The sequence below is a fragment of the Pipistrellus hanaki genome (genome assembly GCF_964339955.1).
Source record: "Pipistrellus hanaki genome assembly, chromosome: 6".
In the NCBI taxonomy this organism is placed as follows: domain Eukaryota; kingdom Metazoa; phylum Chordata; class Mammalia; order Chiroptera; family Vespertilionidae; genus Pipistrellus; species Pipistrellus hanaki.
The window spans coordinates 33,704,069-33,714,881 of NC_140508.1; the positions used below are offsets into that span (position 1 = coordinate 33,704,069).

At 41.5% G+C, this 10,813-nt stretch overlaps 1 long non-coding RNA gene across 1 annotated transcript in view; it reads left to right on the forward strand.

The window, feature by feature from the left end:
• Positions 1–10,316, forward strand: part of LOC311624561 — a 90,600-nt gene extending 80,284 nt beyond the window's left edge. Inside the window, exon 4 of the long non-coding RNA XR_014795338.1 lies at positions 10,027–10,316. This is a non-coding gene — a long non-coding RNA (uncharacterized lncRNA). The remainder of the gene's footprint in view (positions 1–10,026) is intronic.
• Positions 10,317–10,813: the final 497 nt, after the last annotated feature.

Sequence of the window (10,813 nt, forward strand, 5' to 3'; positions counted from 1 at the left end):
AGTGTGGAGCTGCCTTTTTGGTCGAGATGAAGATTTTGATTTTAATGATGCCTGAACCACCACTATCATATATGGGAGAATCAATGAAGGCACATAAAAAGTTCTAGACCAGTCTTCCTTTTCCAATTCTTCCACATTTTATTATGAGCTCTGACTTGAATCCCTATCTGAATCATGAGATCAAATTTTGTTTAAGGCTTCAACTAGAAACTCACCCAGCTAGTGTTAGAAACTATCTAATTGAGCACAAACACCAGTTTAACTAGATAGAGATGAAAGTGGAACTTACCTTCGGAGCACATCATATAAAATGAAAAGCTATATCACAAGATCTACTTATATTTCCAATGTCCTTTCCTTTCAAAAATCTAACTACCAGCTAGGGTGATCTCATAGCATGCCTCTCCAGATCTTCATTTTGTCTGTGAATACTTGTTAGGTGTAGGGTAACTATGTTTGTGTGCCTATATGCATGCAAGTGCTGTTTATATGACAACTAATGGCTCAGCAAGTTTGTTCTCTGATATCACAGAGAAGGTAATAATTGTAAAGTTGATTAACTATTAACCTGTTGAGCTAAGGCTACCAAGAACCAGAGTCTCAGATGCCTAAATGTTTCAAAATCAAAATTCTTTTTGTCTAGATCAGTCTGCCAGTAACCGTGGCTGTAGTTTGGACATTAGCTATCAGACTGCTGATCTTTCAGTAGACCTCATATTTCAATGGATCTCATACCTCCCGTTAGGGAGACAAACCATCCGAGTGTGCCTGGGACTGATTATCTTTCTAGATCCTGGAAAGTAGAGTACCAAAATCAAGAAAGTCATTAGCAAACTGGGACAAATTACCTTCCAAATGTACCTCAGCCTAAATTCTCTTCTCCATTTCTTTGTATAGCTGACACCTCATCACATAGGTCACAGGTCAATTCTTCACAGAGGCATTCTTTCACCATAAAAACTTCCCCAGACCACCAGTCTGCCTTAAAAGTTGATTATTTATTCTTTTTCCTTATTTTTGCTTCAAATGTCATATCCTTAGAAATAATCCTTGGCCATGAGATCACTTCTTACCCTAAGTTGTATTATTTTCTTCCTATCACTTGAACTCTTAGAAATTATTTTGCATATTTTTTTGCTCTCCTTCTGAATTACTGAGTAATTTATTTATGGCCAATCATAACTGCTATACTGTACATAGAGTCCTGATACCTTAATCTTGCTCATGGCTGTGTCCCACACTGCTAGACAGTGCCTTGTACATGGTAAATGCTCCATAAAATCTTGTAAACATGTTAATGCAATTATTCCTATAAATTAAAAAGAAAACTGTCCTGTATGATCCAGCAATCTCACTTCTAGATATATATCTGCATGAAATGAAATAGTTATCCTGGAGAGTTATTTGCACTTCTATGTTCATTGCAGTATTTACCATGATAGTCAATGTATGGAAACAATCTAAATGTCTGTTGACAGATGAAAAGATAAAGAACATCCCATGTACACACAGGGATATTAATCAGCATTTCTTAAAAAGGAAAACCTGCCACTTATGACAACATGCATGAACCTGTGAGACATTAATTATTAATTATGCTTATGGGAAATAAGCCAGATGAAGAAAGAAAAATACTGCATGAGCTCATTTATATGTGGAATCTCAGTAATCAAACTCATAGAAGCAGAAAGTACACAGTGGTTACCAGGGGCTCTGTGGAGGAGGAAATGGAGAGTTGGTCAGGGGATATAAAGTTTGAGTTATGCAAGATGAAAAAGTTCTGAACAACAGCGTAACTATAATTAACAATGTTGTGTTGTATACTACAAATTTGGTAAAGGAACAGACCTTAAGTACTTTCACCACACACACACACACACACACACACACACACAGGAACAAAAAAGAGGTAACAATTTTTTTAAAAAAAGGATTAAAAGAACAAACAGGCTGAGAGATATTATTTGCAAATTTCATATCTAACAAAGAACTCAAATATCTTCTTACCTAATAAAAGAGTAATATGCAAATTAACCATCACTCTGTTAAACCCACAAGCCACACCCACCAGACACACCCACCACAATCAGAGTGAGTATTTAAATTAACCCCAACCAAGATGGCTATGGCCACAGAGAGCAGGAGGGAGGCTTGGGTTTCCCCAACAATGGAGGAAGCCAAGCTTTCCACACTCACTGGCGGGCCCAGGCCTCCACTAAAGGGTACAAAGTTTCAATTATAGAAGATAAATAAATTCCAAGAGAAATGGCTGCTGCCATGGAGCAAGCAGGAGGGTTGTCTCCGCTCCAGGCTACAAAGTTTCAATTGTAGAAGATGAATAAATTCCAGACACCATGGCCTCTGCTTGGGTCACCAGGGGGCATGGCTGGCCTGAAAACCACCACAGGCCCCTCACCCAGGCCACCCCACACTCCAAGAGAAACCCCACTTTGATCTGGGACATCCTTCAGGGCAAACCAGCTGGCCCCCACCCATGTACCAGGCCTCTATCCTATAAAAGAGCAATATGCAGATTGACCATCACTCCAACACACAAGATGGTTGCCCCCATGCTGTCAAAGATCCTGCCCCCATGTGGACACAAGATAGCCAGCAGAGGAGGGCAGTTGGGAGGCACCAGGCCTGAAAGGGAGGGCAGTTGAGAGGGACCAGGCCTGAAAGAGAGGGCAGTTGGGGGCGATCAACCCTTCAGGGGAGGGCAGTTAAGAGTGACCAGGCCAGCAGAGGAGGGAAGTTGGGGGCAAACAGGCTGGCAGGGGCGCAGTTAGACATCAATAAGGCTGGCTTGGGAATGGTTAGGGGATGATCAGGATGGCAGGCAGAAGAGGTTAGGTGCAATCAGGAAGACAGGCAGACAAGCAGTTGGGAGCCAGCAGTCCTGGATTGTAAGAAGGATGTTCGACTGCCCGTTTAGGTTCTATTCTGGTGGGATCCAACCTAAATAGGCAGTTGGACATCCCTTGAGGGGTCCCAGATTAGAGAGGGTGTAGGCTGGGCTGAGGGACACACCCCTGTGCACGAATTTTGTGCACCAGGCCTCTAGTAGAATATATAAAGAACTCTCAAAATTAACAATTCAAAACAAATAATTTATTTAGAAAATTGGCAGATGAAGGAACCAAGATGGCAGCCTAGGTAAGCACCTAAGCTGCCGCCTCACACAATAATTTCAAAATAACAGCTAAAAGACAGAGGTACATCATCCAAAACCACAGGAAAGCTGGCTGATCAGGAAATCTACAACTAGAAAGAAGGAGAGAGGCTCACGGATCGGATCGGGAGCCGCAAAGCACTGAGGTAGGGAGATGCTCCCGCAGAGAGGAAGGTTGGCCAAGTGCCGGGCTGGTGGGAGGGGAAAGGAAGCCCCTGACTGCATTGAACCCCAGATCCAACTGCACTGAACCCCAGTCCTGACTGAAACCTCGTGGACCCAGGCTTATACGGGTGGAGTCTGGACTGTAGAGAAAGCACCTGGAGTCTCAGAGGCTGGGAGACTTGGGGGAGCCAGGAGCCACAGTGCAGGAGTGAGTGCACACAGAGAGGTCTGTCCAGACTGGGAGACCAGGGAAGCTGGGAGCCATAGTGCAAGAGTGAGTGCATGCAAGAGGTCTGACTGTGGAGGTTGCTGCAGCCTCTCCATAGCGGAAAGAGTCAGAAGCTCCTAATTGCACTGAATCCCCAGTCACGACTGCACTGAGCACTGAAACTCAGTTCAGGGCAAGCCCCTGGGGCACCCACACTCTTACAAGGGGAATCTGGACTGTCAGGCAGAAACTCAGAGGATCCGTGGAAGGCAGAGGCCTGAAGCACGTGCACAAGGGCAGGACTGATGGGAAGCCAAGACTGGTGGTTCAGCCCTGAGACTCCGCCCCATCCAAGCTGAGCTCAGAGGCTTTTGCAGTTTTGAAAGTCTGATCCTATAAGACTGTCTCCAACAGAGAAGGCATTCTGGTGTAGACACAGCTGATATTCACATCCAATATGTCTGGAGGTCAATTCCTCCCAGTGATACCAACAACAATCAAGACTTAACTACAATAAGGCTGTACACGCAGTCCACATAGGGGAACACCAAGAGTGTCTACCTCAGGTAACTGGGGAGGCTGACCCACTTGACCATATAGGACACCAAACACACAAAGCCACCCTACCAACTCAGGGAAGCAGTGAAAATGCTGAGACAAGGAAAGAGATCTCAAATAAAAGAAATGGAGGAGAACAAAAGACTAGATATAGAGTTCAAAACCACGGTTATAAGGTTTTTCAAGAATTTCTTAGAAAAGGCTGATAAATTTAATGAGACCCTCGAGGATATGAAAAATGACCAACTAGAAATTAAACATACACTGATTGAAATAAAAAATATTATACAGAGACCCAACAGCAGACTAGAGGAATACAAGAATCAAGTCAAAGATTTGGAATACAAAGAGGCAAAGGACACTCTTCTGGAGAAGTAAGAAGAGAAGAGAATACAGAAAGCTGAAGATAGTCTAAGAAGCCTCTGGGACAACTTCAAGCGTACCAACATCAGAATTATGGGGGTGCCAGAAGAAGAGAGAGAGCAAGATATGGAAAACCTATTTGAAGAAATAATGTCAGAGAACTTCCTTCACCTAGTGAAAGAAATAGACTTATAAGTACAGAAAGCACACAGAACCCATAACAAAAGGAATCCAAAAAGGACCATATCAAGACACATCATATTAAAATGCCAAGGGCAAAAGACAAAGAGAGAATCTTACAAGCAGCAAGAGAAAAACAGTTAGTTACCTACAAGGGAGCACCCATATGACTATCAGATGATTTTTCAACAGAAACTATGCAGGCCAGATGGGAGTGGCAAGAAATATTCAAAGTGATGAATAGCAAGAACCTACAACCAAGATTACTCCACCCAGCAAAGTTATCATTCAGAATTGAAGGGCAGATAAAGAGCTTCACAGATAAGAAAAAACTAAAGAAGTTCATCACCACCAAACCAGTATTATATGCAATGCTGAAAGGTATTATTAAAAAGAGGAAGAAGAAAAAGGTAAAGACAAAAATTATGATCAATAAATACATATATATCAACAAGTGAATCTAAAAATCAAGTGAATTAAAAATCTGATGAACAGAATAAACTGGTTAATATAATAGAATCAGGGGCAAAGAAAGGGAATGGATTGATCATTATTAGGGGGAAAAGGGTATGAGAGGTGCAGGAAGGGATTGGACTAAAATCGTACACCTATGGATGAGGACAATGCGGGGAGGGGGAGTAAGGGCAGAGGGTGGAGTGGGAACTGAGTGGAAGGGAGCTATAGGGGGGAAAGGAGAAACAATTGTAATAATCTGAGCAATAAAGATTTATTTATTTAATTTTAAAAAAAGAAAATTGGCAGATGAGCGGACATTTCACCAAAGTGGATATATAAATGGCAAATACATACATGTAAAGATGTTCAACATCACTAGCAATTAGAGAAATGCAGATGAAGACCAGGATGAGGTACTACTACATAGATATTAGAACAGCTGGAATTGAAAACCATGACAATTTAAATGTTGATGAGGAGAATCTTTCATACATTCCTGGTCAGGAGTTAACCTCCCTCAGAGCCTTTGCTCTTGCTACTCTCTCTGCCTAGAAGATTCTAGATATGCACGTGGCTAACTTCCTCAGTACATTTAGGTTGCTATTCAACATCATTTCCTCAGAGAATCTTTTTCCTTTCTTTAGTAATCTGTTCAAAACACACACACACTCACACACACACACACACACACACACACACACACACACACACACACACCGTATTATTTTCTATCCCTTACCCTACTTTTATTTTCCTTTATGGCACTTGTAACCATGTGGCATTGTATGTTTGTTGTCTCTCTCATTAACCAGAATGGCAGGACTTTGCTTCTCCTCCTCTCAGACCCAGTGCCTAGAACTGTGCCTGACATATAGATCCATATTCAGCCAGTTCAGTAGTCCTGAAGAACCTGAGACAAGTGGTCATGCAGACTCAGTTTCTAGCATTTGGACATAGGAACCACCACTTCTCCCGGATAGTCCAATCATTTCAAGATGGTTCCAATCATCTTTCCAATTAGTTTAAAACTGCCCTCCTGCAATTTCCACCTAAGACTATAGACTTCAGAGAAGAAAGGGGTGGGGGAGAGAGAGAAACATCAATGATGAGAAAGAATCATTGATCCGTTGCTTCCTGTACGTCCCCTACTGGGGATCAAGCCCACAACCCTGGCATGTGCCAGACCAGGAATTGAACCAGCAACCTCCTAGTTCATAGATTGACTCTCAACCACTGAGCCACAGTGGCTAGGCTCCACCTAAGACTTTTAATTCTACCCTCTAGGCCTGCATAGAGCATATCTTTCAGAAGATAACAACTATAACTCTCTTCAGTCCATTACTACTTGTTAAACAGGCCTCCCTTTCCATCATTTCTCAGGCATAGTCCTCTGAGATGATAGAAAGAACATGTGCTCTGAGGACAGGTAAACTAGGTCAGAACCCAGACCTCATTCATAAGCACTGCATCACCTTGAGCAAATCACATCTGCCTATTAGGGATCCTGCTAGGATCCCAGGGGTCATGTATGTGAAAGTTCAGTGCCTGGATTAATGCTCACTGTTTTTCTGAAGGTACCTACAGGATATCAAGGGCAAAACAGATTTTCTGAATCTCATCATGCTGTCCCTAATACTTGCTCAATGTAGAAAGAAGAGAGTATAATAGAAGAGTACTGCCATCAAAAGGAGTAAAATAACTAAGACAGACCATGGGCCCAAAAAAGAAAATTCAGAGGATTCACAAACTTCCTGCTGGAGCCCAGGCAGTTCTCCCTTCCACACCCTCTTCGTTGGAGAACCCACCTAAAATGTTTTTGCTCTATTCTTTTATTCTATTCTAGTCCAAGAAAGGCCCAAAAGCAGCTAATATCAAAGAATTGGAGTAGGAGTGCTCGCTTTGGCAGCACAAGCTGGAGTAGGAAATAAGGAGAGAAATGCAGAGCTGGGAAGAGCTGAACTAGGACTTGGATTATGAATGCTCTCTCTTTCTTTCTTTCTTACTCTCAATGTGACCCTAGTCAAGACTTTTCTACTCTGGGACTGCATCTTGTCAACTGAGAAATGCCAACTCTAAGATCTATCAAGATATGAGTGAATACTATACATGCATTCATCCATTCACTGGTTTCAACAGATGTTCAGTACATACTCTGGATGTACAGAAATCCCAGCATACAGGGATCCTTATTGTCAAGGGGTCTCACTGTCTATTAAAAGTTGCCCTCAATAGTGTTAGTACAATAGGGAAGATGGACTAAGTAACAAAGGGAAGGAAGAAGAGGGGGTGTGAGAACATAAGGGAGGAGGTTAATGAACCAAAAGGAGAAGCAATATAGGCTCCTTGGAATGTGGGTCCATTCTCTCCACAATGCCACAACTTGTGTAGGACTTGAGCATACTCAGCTAATGCCTTTCACTGTCTCAGATGATGTCTAGAAAAGGACTCTAAGCACTAGATCAGTGATTCCCAAAGTGGTCTATATCGACCCCCAGGGGTCTATGACAACCTGCAAGGGGTCTACGTCAGCGAAAAAAAATTTGGGGGTCCATGAAATGAAAATGGGGGTCCACGATAGTGGATCTCAACATACACTGATAGTACCTATTTACTTACATCATATTATCTTATAATATAAAAACATATAAATTATTTATAAAAGTACCTATGAAGTAAAAAATTTATTATATATGTTTATAAAATTGTGTAAGTTGTAGGATAAAAACCTGCACATAATGATATACCAGTATCATCTTGTTACAAGCATATGCGCAGTAAACATTCTTGCCAATTTTTGTCTCAAAGCTTCGCGAACTTGCACCGACTTGTTCAATTCATCACTCTATAAATATGAATGTGAGAAAAATACGTTCATTCGTTTCCTGAATCTTGAATAGGAAAGTGCTGAGAAAATATTTTAAAAAATATAAACTGGTAGTTTATCATACAAATTATAGTGAATCAGTGTTATTTTGTTTGAGAATGCCGGAGAAAAGTAGGTACATTATTTTTTATTAAATTTTAACACTAAACTTCACTACAGTTAGAAATTTACAAAAAAATCAATATCAGGTAAGTAGGAGGTCTACCCAAAACCGAAAAACATGGCAAGGGGTCTACGGCACAAACAAGTTTGGGAACCTCTGCACTAGATGATCCATTTATACTGTTGACCCTTAGGCTGATGTTCTGGGTAGTGAAACATTGTGTTCTTTTCTGATTTATTGTCCATGACTACCCTCGTCAATAAAATTCAGAGTAAAGATCTACCTTCCTTAGGACATTCAGTATGCTGCAGGATCATTCCTCACCCCTCTCAAGATACAAGCTCTTGTTCCTGGCTTTAGCTGTCCTTGTGGTTCTGGATCAGGCTTCCACAGGTAACTGAACTATGGAAAGGAGGGAAAATGGAGTAAGAATGGGGTCCTACTCATAGAATCATTGGAAAACTGAACATGTGTACGAGTTAGAATAGCCCAGGGATGACTGAGATTTGGTGAAAAGCCTTAACAATGAATGTGCTCCATTAATAAGGGCAGTCTGTCACCCGACCATGATGATGCTTTCTATTAGGGAACCTGGTGAATATCAGCAGAAGCCAGGGTATCCCTACTATCTGCAGAAGCAACCCCATGTTCTTAATATCCTTGGCCCAGACGTTCATAGACTCTCATCCCAGGCACTTTTCACTCCAATTTCACTTCCAGTTGCTACTACATCTTGCAGTACCCAGTCCCATTACTTCACCTCTCCATAATTGTTTGGCTTTGAATGCTCCTTTGAAGCAATCAGAGGAGGCATCTTGCTCTTGTATTAGAACATATAGTGGGGAAGGTGTAGGTTGGTGTTGGATATCTACAGTTTAAGGTGGTGCTGGAGTTAGGGCCGAAGATTCTGGGTTCCAAATTAAATGTGGCTAGAACTCTATAACACAACAGGTTTCGTGGCCAAGTGGTGATAACTTTCTAATAGAAATGTTCCCACTTAGGCTTCCCAGTCATTCTAAAGTTTGTGATTTTTAATTCCATGGTTTTCCTTTGGGTTATTGCTGTTGGAAGTTGCATCTTCTTTTGGATCAGCTTTTCAAACTGAAAGTCTTTGCCAATCACTCAGTTGTTCTAAAAGCAAAGAAAGGTAATTCCGAACTAACCCTGATTTGATTTCAGACTCCCTAAAACTCTGGTGAGGGCAACTTGAGTAGATGAGAGAGTTGAAAAGATACTTTGGAGAATGAATCTGCACATTGATTCATGGAATCAGAGTCATCTTGACTCTGACTTTTCTAGTCTGCACATCCTGGTGAGAAAGAGAGAATTGGAAATTCTCTACCAGGAGGGGTGTCTAGGGGAAAAGAAGTAGAAGGAATCTGTCATTTAAGGCAAAATACTAAGCTATCTCAACTGGACTCAGTGTGCTGGGGACCCTGGGTCAGCCCTTTGTGTTTTATTGACCCCCATAGGGCTGGGTCACAAACAATAAATCACATAAGGGCAGTGTTACACCATCCAGCACATTAGCCCGCAGGCCAGCAATATGAATTGATAATTTAGTGTTCAAAGTCCCTCTCTAGGCATCATCTGGGGCACTTGAACAGTGCCTGGCACATGTAAATGCCCAATAAATCACTGTTGAGTGAATAATGAAGGGAAGGGGGAAACATAATTGAAGGTGTAGGCCCACTCCCAGGATTTGGAGACAAGGAGGAACCAGGGTTGATGAGACTGTGAAAAAATTATGAAGATGGAAACATAGTATAGAAATAAAATCCAACTGAAGGAAGAGAGATAACCAATCATATCTAGTAAACATTAAGACCAGCAGTAGGCATTCTACAGGCACCATTATTACAATTACCAACAACTTTAGTAGAATAGTCCTTACTCTTTTCATGTATTTGTTTCTTAATTTCTATTTATTTTGATAGGTTGGTGGCTCGAAGAGTGCAGTTATTCAGTTGGCAGATGCAGGACAGCTTGCAGAGAAAATGAGACGCCGAAAGGAACATGTGTGGGGAACAAAATGTGCTGCCTCCCTGTAAAAAAGCAGAAATCATCTGCCTTCCCAAGAAACAAGAAATGACATGTAAGACTATGGCAAGTGCAACTAACTCTCTATTTAAGACTCATGACAAAAAGAATTTTAAGAGACCTTATAATGAGTCAGTGAAATGACTATGTAGGCACCTGCATGGTTCTTAGATTTTAAATACCCGCTGGGTATTCACATGCCCATTAAAGAAAATATGCTCATTTCAGCTATTATACCTTGTCTCTCTAGTCTTCTGTAGCCTAACATCTCTAGGTTGTCCCAGGATATGACTAATAATATTGGTCCTCATGGTAAGATAATTTTATAGGATCTGGATCCTGAATTCCTTAGCCTCTGACTAGGTGCTACTAGGTCCCTGAATGTGCATGTTTTCCACACTTAATGCAAATTCCACCTTGGCCACACATTAATCTGATGTCTCATCCTGGATTATTGAGATAGGCCAGAGTGATATAGAGATTTTTTTTTTTTTTGATTTTTTTTTTTGCCTATTTAGCTCAAGGTTTAGCCCAAGGCTCTGCTTCTTGGTCTCACTCTTAAAATGTATCCCTGACCTTCATCTTACAATCACAATTTGCTGTCCAAAGATTGGCATGCCCTCTGAGCAGAAGGCAACCGTTTCTGCCCCAACCAAATGGGAGGGGGAAGTAGTCAAAACAAAA